This window comes from Salmo salar, unplaced genomic scaffold, assembly GCF_905237065.1.
Source record: "Salmo salar unplaced genomic scaffold, Ssal_v3.1, whole genome shotgun sequence".
Classification (NCBI taxonomy): Eukaryota; Metazoa; Chordata; class Actinopteri; order Salmoniformes; family Salmonidae; genus Salmo; species Salmo salar.
Genome location: NW_025547506.1, coordinates 4309 through 13426, shown reverse-complemented (window position 1 = coordinate 13426; position 9118 = coordinate 4309). Strand labels below are relative to the sequence as shown.

The following is a 9118-nucleotide window of genomic DNA, read 5'->3' as shown; positions in this document are numbered from 1 at the left end:
AATGCACTCCCAGGACTGCTACTTCCACAACAAATGTTGTTTTTGTTCCAAATAATCCATAGTTATGTGTAAATATCCCCGCTTTGTTCGTATGCTTTCAGGTCACTATCCGTAACGCGAGCTCTACTTGAGAACCAAAATTTCAAAATGTTCCTTTACCGTATTTAGAAGCATGTCAAACGCTGTTTAAAATACATTTTTATGGTGTTTTTCTTGAAAAATAGCACAATGTTCCAACCAGACAATGCTGTATTCATTCAAAAAGGAAGAGAAAAAATAGCGAGGTTTCATGGAACATGCATCCCATTTCTTAGCCACCAGCCACCACTGACAAACTGTGCTCCTGTTATCTGCTCCGGGAAAGACAGGAGACGTTGTCAATCCTCTTTCTGATTGCTTTAGAGAGCCAATGGAAGCCTTAGAAAGTGCAACATAACTGTTGCCCAGGGTTTCGCAAGAGAAGGAAAGGGAGAATCATTAAATTGCAGACAGACCACTTCCTGCTTTTATTTTCTCAGGCTTTTGCTCGCCATATGAGTCTTCTGTTAAACAACAGATACCACACAGTTTTAGAAATTTCGTGTTTTATATCCAGTATTTAATATTATATGCATATTCTCGCGAGCTTAACCTCGTAGAGCCATGTTTTTCTAACAGGAAGGATAAAAACGTACTCCGATTTAATCTGACTATTACTCCTGCCTAAGAAACTAGAACATGCATATAATTATTAGCTTCGGATAGAAAACACCCCAAAGGTTCTAAAACTGTTTGACATGCTGTCTGTGAGCATAACAGAACTCATTTGGCAGGCCAAAACCTGAGAAGATTCCAAAACAGGAAACGCCCTGTCTGGACAATTTCTGCCCTTCTGGATTATCTCTATCCATTACAGAGACGCTGTTACGTGACACTCCCGCCCATGGGCTCTCAGAAGGCGTGCAAAAAGCTTTCGAATCGTGGCTTTGCAGGCTCTGGGCTGAAAAAAAGTAGTGCGCTTGGATAGTGGCTGGTTACAGTACTGTGAGACTCAGGCCGCTGTGCCGACGCCGAACCCCTGCTATGTTTTTTTCGTCTGTTTACCTAAACGCAGATTCCTGGTCGGGAATATTATCGCTTTTAACGAGAAAAATGGCACAAAAATGTATTTTAAACAGCGTCCTGATATGCTTCCAAGCACGCTAATGGAATATTTAGAAATCTTTTTGTCATGAATTGCGCCTATGCTCGTGACCCTTATTTACATTTCGAATAGTGTCTTGGAACGCATTTAACAAAAACTTATTTGCTGATATAACGTATGGATTATTTTGGACCAAAACCAACATTTATGCTGAAGTAGCAGTCCTGGGAGTGCATTCTGACAAAGACAACAAAGGTAATGAAACTTTTGTAATGAAAAATCGAGTTTGGTCAGGGCTAAACTTGCTCGAGTGTCTAAAATGGCTAGCCGTGATGGCTGGGCTATCTACCGAGAATATTGCAAAAATGTGCTTTCACCTCGAAAAGCTATTTTTTAAAATGACATATCAGTACATAGAGGAGTTCTGTATCTATAATTCTTAAAATAATTGTTATGTTTTTGTGAACGCTTTATTTGTGTGAGTAACTTAGTAAATTCACCGCGTGGGGTATGGCATATAGTTCTGGAACGCCACATGCTAATGTAAAAAGCTGGGTTTTTGATAGTAAATATGAACTTGATTGAACAAAAACATGCGCGGCATTGTATAACATAATGTCAACTAGGGTTGTAATTCGACGAAGATCATCAAAGGTTAGTGTCAGCATTTAGGCTGTGGTTTTGTTTTTTGTGACATTATATGCTAGCTTGGAAAAAATGGGTGTCTGATTATTTCCTGGCTGGGTACTCTGTGACATAATCTCAATCGTTTTGCTTTCATTGTAAAGCCTTTTGAAATCGGACAGTGTGGTTAGATTAACGAGAGTCTTGTCTTTTAAATAGCTGTAAAACAGTCATATGTTTGAGAAATTGAAGTAATAGATTTTTAAGGCTTTGAAAATCGCGCCAGTACAGGCTTCATGGCTGGTTACGTAGGTGGAGACGACTCGCCCCGCCACCCATAGAGCAAGCGCAGCAATGAACAACCAGGCATCCTCTATTGTCGGGAATGAGGTCAAAATCCTTCCAGGATACCTGGGCCTGGTCGATTAGGAACCTCATTGCTCGCCGAAGCGTTTTTGTAAGCCATCGGAACATGATGAGGGTGGTTGTTTCTGACCGCAGACCCAATACGGACGTCAGGCAATCTGGCAGTGATCGCTGACATCCTGGTTGGAAAGACTGCAGAGGCTATTTGGAGGCCACGCTGGTTAGGATGATATATATGAGGTGCCTGTGTTTACGGATTTGGGGTTGTACTTGCTAGGTTCATTGATAATTTGTGTGAGATTTGAGGGCATCAATCTTAGATTGTAGGATGGCTGGGGTTTAAAATGCTATTATCCCAGTATAGGTCACCAACAGCACGAGCTCTGAAGATAGATGGGGGCAATTCAGTTCACATATGGTGTCCAGGGCACAGAAGGTGGTCTACAGCAAGTGGCAACGTAGAGATTTGTTCTGGAAAAAGGTTGATTTTTAAAGTCGCTGGTCAAATTCTTGACCTTGGATAAAGACAGAACTCTGCAGGCTAACGCCGCAGTAGTATTGTAACTCCGCTCCTTTTGGCAGTTCTATCTTGTCGGAAAAATGCTATAGTTAGGAATGGACATTTCAGGGTTTTGCAGTGGTCCTCCTAAACCAGGATTCAGACACGGCTAGGGACAACCGGAAAGGTGTGCTAGCAGTTGGAATAAACTAAACCTAGGGGGGGGCTTCTAATGTTAACTGCATGAAACCAAGGCTTTTACGATTAGGAGAAGTCAACAAATGAGAGCGCCTGGGGAATGGGAGTGGAGCTAGGCAACTGTAGGGCCTGGTGTAACTCTCTACATCAACAGAGGAACAGATTAGAAGTAGGATATGTGTACAGCTAAAGGCTATAAATAACTGGTCGTCTAGTAATGCTCGAAACAGAGAGTAAAGGAGCAGGTTTCTGGGCACGGTAGAATAGATTTATATAATGTACAGACAAAGGTATGGTAGGATGTGAATACAGTGGAGTGTAAAACTTCTATGCATTGAGTGACGATGACAGAGATATTGTCTCTAGAAACATCATTTCAACCAGGTGAGGTCACCGCATGTTTGGAAGGTGGAACTAAAGGTTAGCTAAGGCGAATTGAGCAGGGCTAGAGACTCCACAATGAAATAAGGCAATAATTACTAACCAAAACAGCAATGAACGAGGCACATTGACATTAGGGAGAGGCATGCGAGTCGAGTGATCATCATTGGCTGCAGGAATAGCCGTACAGCTGGACACACAGATGGGCCTAGTGAATGAAATAGGTCCAGGCTAATAGGTGCTTGCTTCGGGACAGAGACGTTAGCCAGGAGTAGTTAACGGATCGCAGCTAGCTGCGATGATCCAGTTGTAAAGGTTTAGGAGCTTGAAGTGGAATTAGAGATATGGAGAAAACAAGTCAGATTTGCTCTGGTTTGATTCGGTGGCTGTGCAAACTGGCAAGAGTATTCTGGCTAAAGGTAGCTGGTGACCGCTTAGCAGTGGCTAGCTGACTGCTAGCTTGTAGCTAGTTCAGCTGGCTAGCTTCTGTTGGGGGTTCTGTCTGGCAACGAAAGAAAATAGCAATCATGCCACACTAAGCTTTGGGCCTTTTGGTCTCAACCCCGCCCGGTGCAGCTGGGCCGACGGGCCGACCTCAGGTGTGAAGGCAGGCAACAGCCACCGCCACGCTGATCCTCAAGACTGGGGCCCCATTAAGGGTGTGTGTGCTCAGCCTCCTCCTGTACTCCTTGTTCACCTATGACTGTGTGGCAACTCAATCATCAAGTTTGTTGACAACAGTGGTATGCCTGATTACCAACAATGTCGAGGACGGCCCACAGTGAGTGAGTTGAGGGCCCTGACGAATGATGCCAGGAAAATAACCCTCCCTCAATGTCAACAAACAAAATGAGATGATCGACTACAGTAGCCAGCAGAGAGCTGGGGTCCCCATCCACGTCTATAGGGGCCGCATTGGAAAGGATGAAAATCTTTAATTTACTCGAGCCATGGCCTGTTCTCCTCCCCTGCTACCATCTAGAAGGAGGAAAAGTACAGTATAGACCAAAGCTGTGACCAAGAGATTGAGAAACTGGAGAGATAGAAGTTTTCTATCTCCAAAATATCGATGATTTGTTCGCGGTTTAAGCACTTAGTTATCACTTTTGCCTTATGGTAAGGTGCTCCATCATGCTGGAAAAGGCATTGTTCTTCACCAAACTGTTCCTGGATGGTTGGGAGAAGTTACCTCGGAAGATGTGTTGTCTCCATTCTTTATTCATGGCTGCGTTTATATGCAAAATTGTAGAGTGAGCCCACTCTTTGGCTGAGTAAAGGCCAAACTCACACATGGATGGTCTCAGGATGCTTTACTGTTGGCATGACACAGGACTGATGGTGGCGCTCACCTTGTCTTCCCCTGGACAAGCTTTTTCCATATGCCCCAAACAATCGGAAACGGGACTATCAGAGAAAATGACTTTACCCCAGATGCACTCCACACCTGCTGCTGCCATTCCTGAGCAAGCTCTGTGATTGATGGTGCCCCGATCCAGCAGCTGAATCAACTTTAGGAGACGGAACCTGGTGCTTGCTGAACTTTCTTGGGGCAGCCGAAAGCCTTACTTCACAACAATTGAACCCGCTCTCCTTGAAGTTCTTGATGATTTGATAAATGGTTGATTTAGGTTCACAAATCCATAGGCAGCAATAGCTCCTATGAAGCCCTTTTTGTGCAAAGCTATGATGACAATACATGTTTCCATTTACAGGTAAGCATGGTTGACAGAGGAAGAACAATGCATTCCAAGACCACCCTCCTTTTGGAAGCTTCCAGTCTGTTATTCGAACTCAATCAGCATGAAAGAGTGATCTCCCAGCCTTATCCTCAAGTCAACACTCACACCTGTGTTAACAAGAGAATCACTGACATGATATCAGCTGGTCCTCTTTGGCGGGGGGCTGAAATGCAGTGGACATTTTTGGGGGATTCAGTTCATTTCCATGGCAAAGAGGGTCTTTGCAATTAATTGCATTCATCTGATCACTCTTCGCAACATTCTAGGTATATGCAAATTACCATCATACAAAAACCTTTGGCCACGACTGTACATAGTCATTCAACACGTTCCTTTAATAATATTTACAGTAGAGTACCTGTATTGTGGGTTCTGTGGTCCCTTAAACTGCCTTCAAGCTCAGTGGTCTCCCTTCACAGGAGTGGCAACTGGGAACATATAAATGCACAAAAATCACTCGGACCAGCCTTTCCGTACCACACAAGCGGTGAAGCCTGATAAGTGCAACACCCAAAGGGCTCGCAAGTTGAAGGACAAGGCACCTGTTCAAGCAGCCCTGAGAATGGAAAGGTGAGAGGAAGAGGAGTCACATATTCAGCCACCAGAACAACAATATCATGGGGATCTGACCAAGCAGAATGATGGACACAGGATATCATTCTTTATATGTGTTCCATTATGGTGTCCATGAGCGCACGGACATGCAAAATCAAATAACAAATGTAATTACATTTGAGACAACAGAGGACCAATATTCATTTTATTAAAGTAGATTGAATAATAGGATACGATCAGCAGGATGCAAACGTTTTGGAAAGGTTCAGATAAAAATATGCTATGTTGAACAAATATGTCTCTCCGACATGTAGAACAAGGAAATCGTTGTCTCTAGCTTCATGAAATGGAAACCTGCAACAGCTCGAAGGTTTCCTACGACTGAACGTGGCCCGTGTGATTCTTCCTGTCGAAGAAGCCCCACCTAGATGGCTACTTTAAAATGTTGGGAAGCCCTCAATGGCAATGTTAATGTCAAAATTGATTTTATCCATCTAGAGTCTCCTATCTAACTCCATGAGACTGAACCAATAATAAGCGAGGTATAGACCAGCAAACGCCGGCCCCTAATTGCAATGAGGATTGCACCTGGAGACAAATAGATACACCTAAGTTAATTAAGACATGTCACATAACATAATACCAGGTTATTGGGTCTAATTAGCATCAGTTGCATTTTCTCCTATTACTACCACTCCTGTACCCGGCATCATGCGCCATGGTCAGACTGACGGTGGTCACATGTGAGTATATAAAATCTGTATCTGATGCAGATTTAAGAATATAATACTATATTGACCAAATGTTTGTATTTGAGAGTAATGGAAGATACATATCCATATGACTTGCGGGACATTAGCATTTCTATTGTTTCCAAAACATAAAGTTGTCTAACAAACTGTCACATTGCATGCATGGAATAAGAGAACAATTCTGAACTTGATGATTCTACAGTACACTTAGTATAACTCAAAATGCTGGAGTATAGTCAAATGCTAAATTCTAAGCTTTGGTCGAAGTGCATATGATGTGGAATGTTGCTGAATTCAGCTGTGTGTTGTTTCAGTGCTGGCTGCAGCTTGCTGTACACCTAACAGATGGAGGTACTGGTATGTAGTAATGATGATGTTACTACTTAACCAAGCTAATGTGTGTGGTGTGTAATTCCCTGTTTATTTGTCCTGGCAAGAGCAATCAGCATCACGTGTGAAGGCTCTGATGCCTTTACTGCAATGTGGTAAGCTAGTCACCGACCACCTAAGTGATATTTTCTACTGTAGATTAGCGTCTCTGGCCCACAGCGTCTTTTTTTTCCTTCGTCCCTACCTTTCTTTTCTTTGTCTCTCTTCCCTCAGATGGAGTTGTAAGATTCACAATCAAGCGTACCAACTATGGTCGTTTAAACACGATGCTTGTTTCCCATTGGGCGTGATAACCCAACTCACCGGACACCAACTGCCTCAGCCAATCCACCACCAGCAAGATGGCAGAAAGGTACTAGAACCTGTGGTGTTTACCTGTAGGAACTCCTTGGCTGTGGTGTTAACACAACTTTCTTCACCAGTAGCAAGAACCTGTAGTGTTTACCTGTGGGAACTCATGACCTCTACCTGTCTTTGGAAACACCCAGGTGCGATGGAAAGAGCCAGTGTGTTGTCCCAGGCATCCAATTTGGTTTTGGGGACCCCCCTGTGTTGGGACTTACAAGTACCTGGACACCAAATACTCCTGTGTCCAACAGCCCGAAACAAGTAAGTCTCTGAATGTGTGCTAGTAATAACGTTAGTGGTGGGCACCAATAGCCATAATTTAATTCAATGTACTACTCGGTATGACTGTGGCATGTTGGGATATTGTTTAATACTCCTACCCATTTGACTCTTTTGTAAAAGCGTGCACTCTGCTGATAGCTAGAAAAGGAATAGAATGGGTTGGTTCCCCTCATGGTACCAGCTTGTTAATTTTGTTTTATTAAATGCTGCCTTATGGCCACAACGTGTTTCATATTGCATTTGTTTCTCCGTGTAAACCACCTCACCTGCTAACTAACACAAGCTGTGCTTAGGAGCAATGTATCCGGCAACAACTTTAGTTAGCGTAGCCTGTAGGGGAGGTCGGAGACCTGGCAGTGTGTGGTGCCAAGATGGACAAAGGAACTGACTGTGGACTACAGGTAATGGAGGGCCAAGCCCCTCCCTACCAGGGAGGCTAAAAATATTTATCAGCCCTCCGATCCACTCAATTCTACAGCTGTACCATTGAGCGCTTTTTGACTGGCTGCATCACCACTAGGTATGGCATCTGTCCAAGGTGCTAGAGAGTAGTGCTACGGCCCAGTACATTACTGAGGCCGCGCTAAACCGCCATCAGGACCTCGACACCACGTGTGTCGGAAGGCCCTACATTGTCAATGCCTCAAGCCACCCAAGTCATACTAGTCCCACTGTTACTCCATGACAAATGGTACGGCTGCACCAAGTCAGTAACCAACAGGACCCTGAACGGCTTCTACTTCCCCAAGCCATAACTGCTGAATGACTACCCCTGACTATCTGCATAGCTTTTTTTTTTGCACAATACTTTTTTGACATATGCTGTTCCTTGTTATATGTACATATCTAGCTCAATTAGCAAGCAAGAACATTGCAGGAAAGTGGCTGAAGCTTGCTTTGTGCGTACTTAATCTGGTTTTAAGACTGAATGGTAACTACCAGCTACTCCCACAGATTTGTAGTGTATACGGCATAGAAATACAGATGTGGTGTAGTGGGTCGACTTAATTTTTCACCAGCTTAGATCTAGCCAGCCAGTTTACTAAAATGTTAGCATTTTGAGGACTGCTCATAAGGAAGTGGAACTACAAGGGAACGGTGGAAGATGACGTTCAAACTGTTTATGCACTTTAGTTTCACGCCAACACATTTTTATAATGACTTTAAACAAATGAGCCTGAAATCAACATTCCCTGTTAGTCCCCATCCCTAACACTTCACCAGGCTAATGTATGTCTTAATTTGTCTGGCCAGTGTGGTTAACTCCTGTGTTGTCCTTGCAGTAAGCAGCATCATATGTGAAGGCTCTGATTCCCAACTACTATGTGGTAAGCTGGTTAGCACTCCCGTACGGTATAATCATGTGGTGATATATATCCAGTCACTAGCCCACACAAACACCGAGATTTGGCTATCCTTTTCTTCTTTCTCTTCCTCAGATCGGGGTGAGATCCACCCTAAACTTCGCGTAACATGCGTCAACACGATGTGTTGTTCCATTGGGCAGCCCACGCAAACAACTCAAAAACACCAACTGCATCAACCAATCCACCACCAGCACAATGGCAGAAAGGATACTGAAACCTTCAGTGTGCATTTACCTGTAGGCACTCATTGGCTGTGGTGTTAACCTCTACCTGTTGACACACAGGTGTGACGGAGAGAGCGCGAAGTGTATCGTCAAGGTATCCAACTACGTGTTCGGCACACCCTGTGTTGGAACTTATAAGTACTTGGATGTGGCTTACACCTGTGACTAAATGTGAGTTTTATATATGTGCATGCACGCATTGATTGGGAACTAGAATGCTGGTGCTGACGTTTTGTCTTGCAGAATATCTTCCTGTGGAACCTGAAGATG

General features: G+C 43.7%; 1 long non-coding RNA gene across 1 annotated transcript; it reads left to right on the top strand.

Annotated features, from left to right (window-relative positions):
- The first annotated feature begins 7161 nt into the window (after positions 1-7161).
- On the top strand, positions 7162-8712 carry LOC123731938 (uncharacterized). Its single transcript, XR_006762930.1, has 3 exons — positions 7162-7236; positions 8541-8585; positions 8697-8712. It is a non-coding gene; the product is annotated as an uncharacterized lncRNA (long non-coding RNA).
- The last annotated feature ends 406 nt before the right edge of the window (positions 8713-9118 follow it).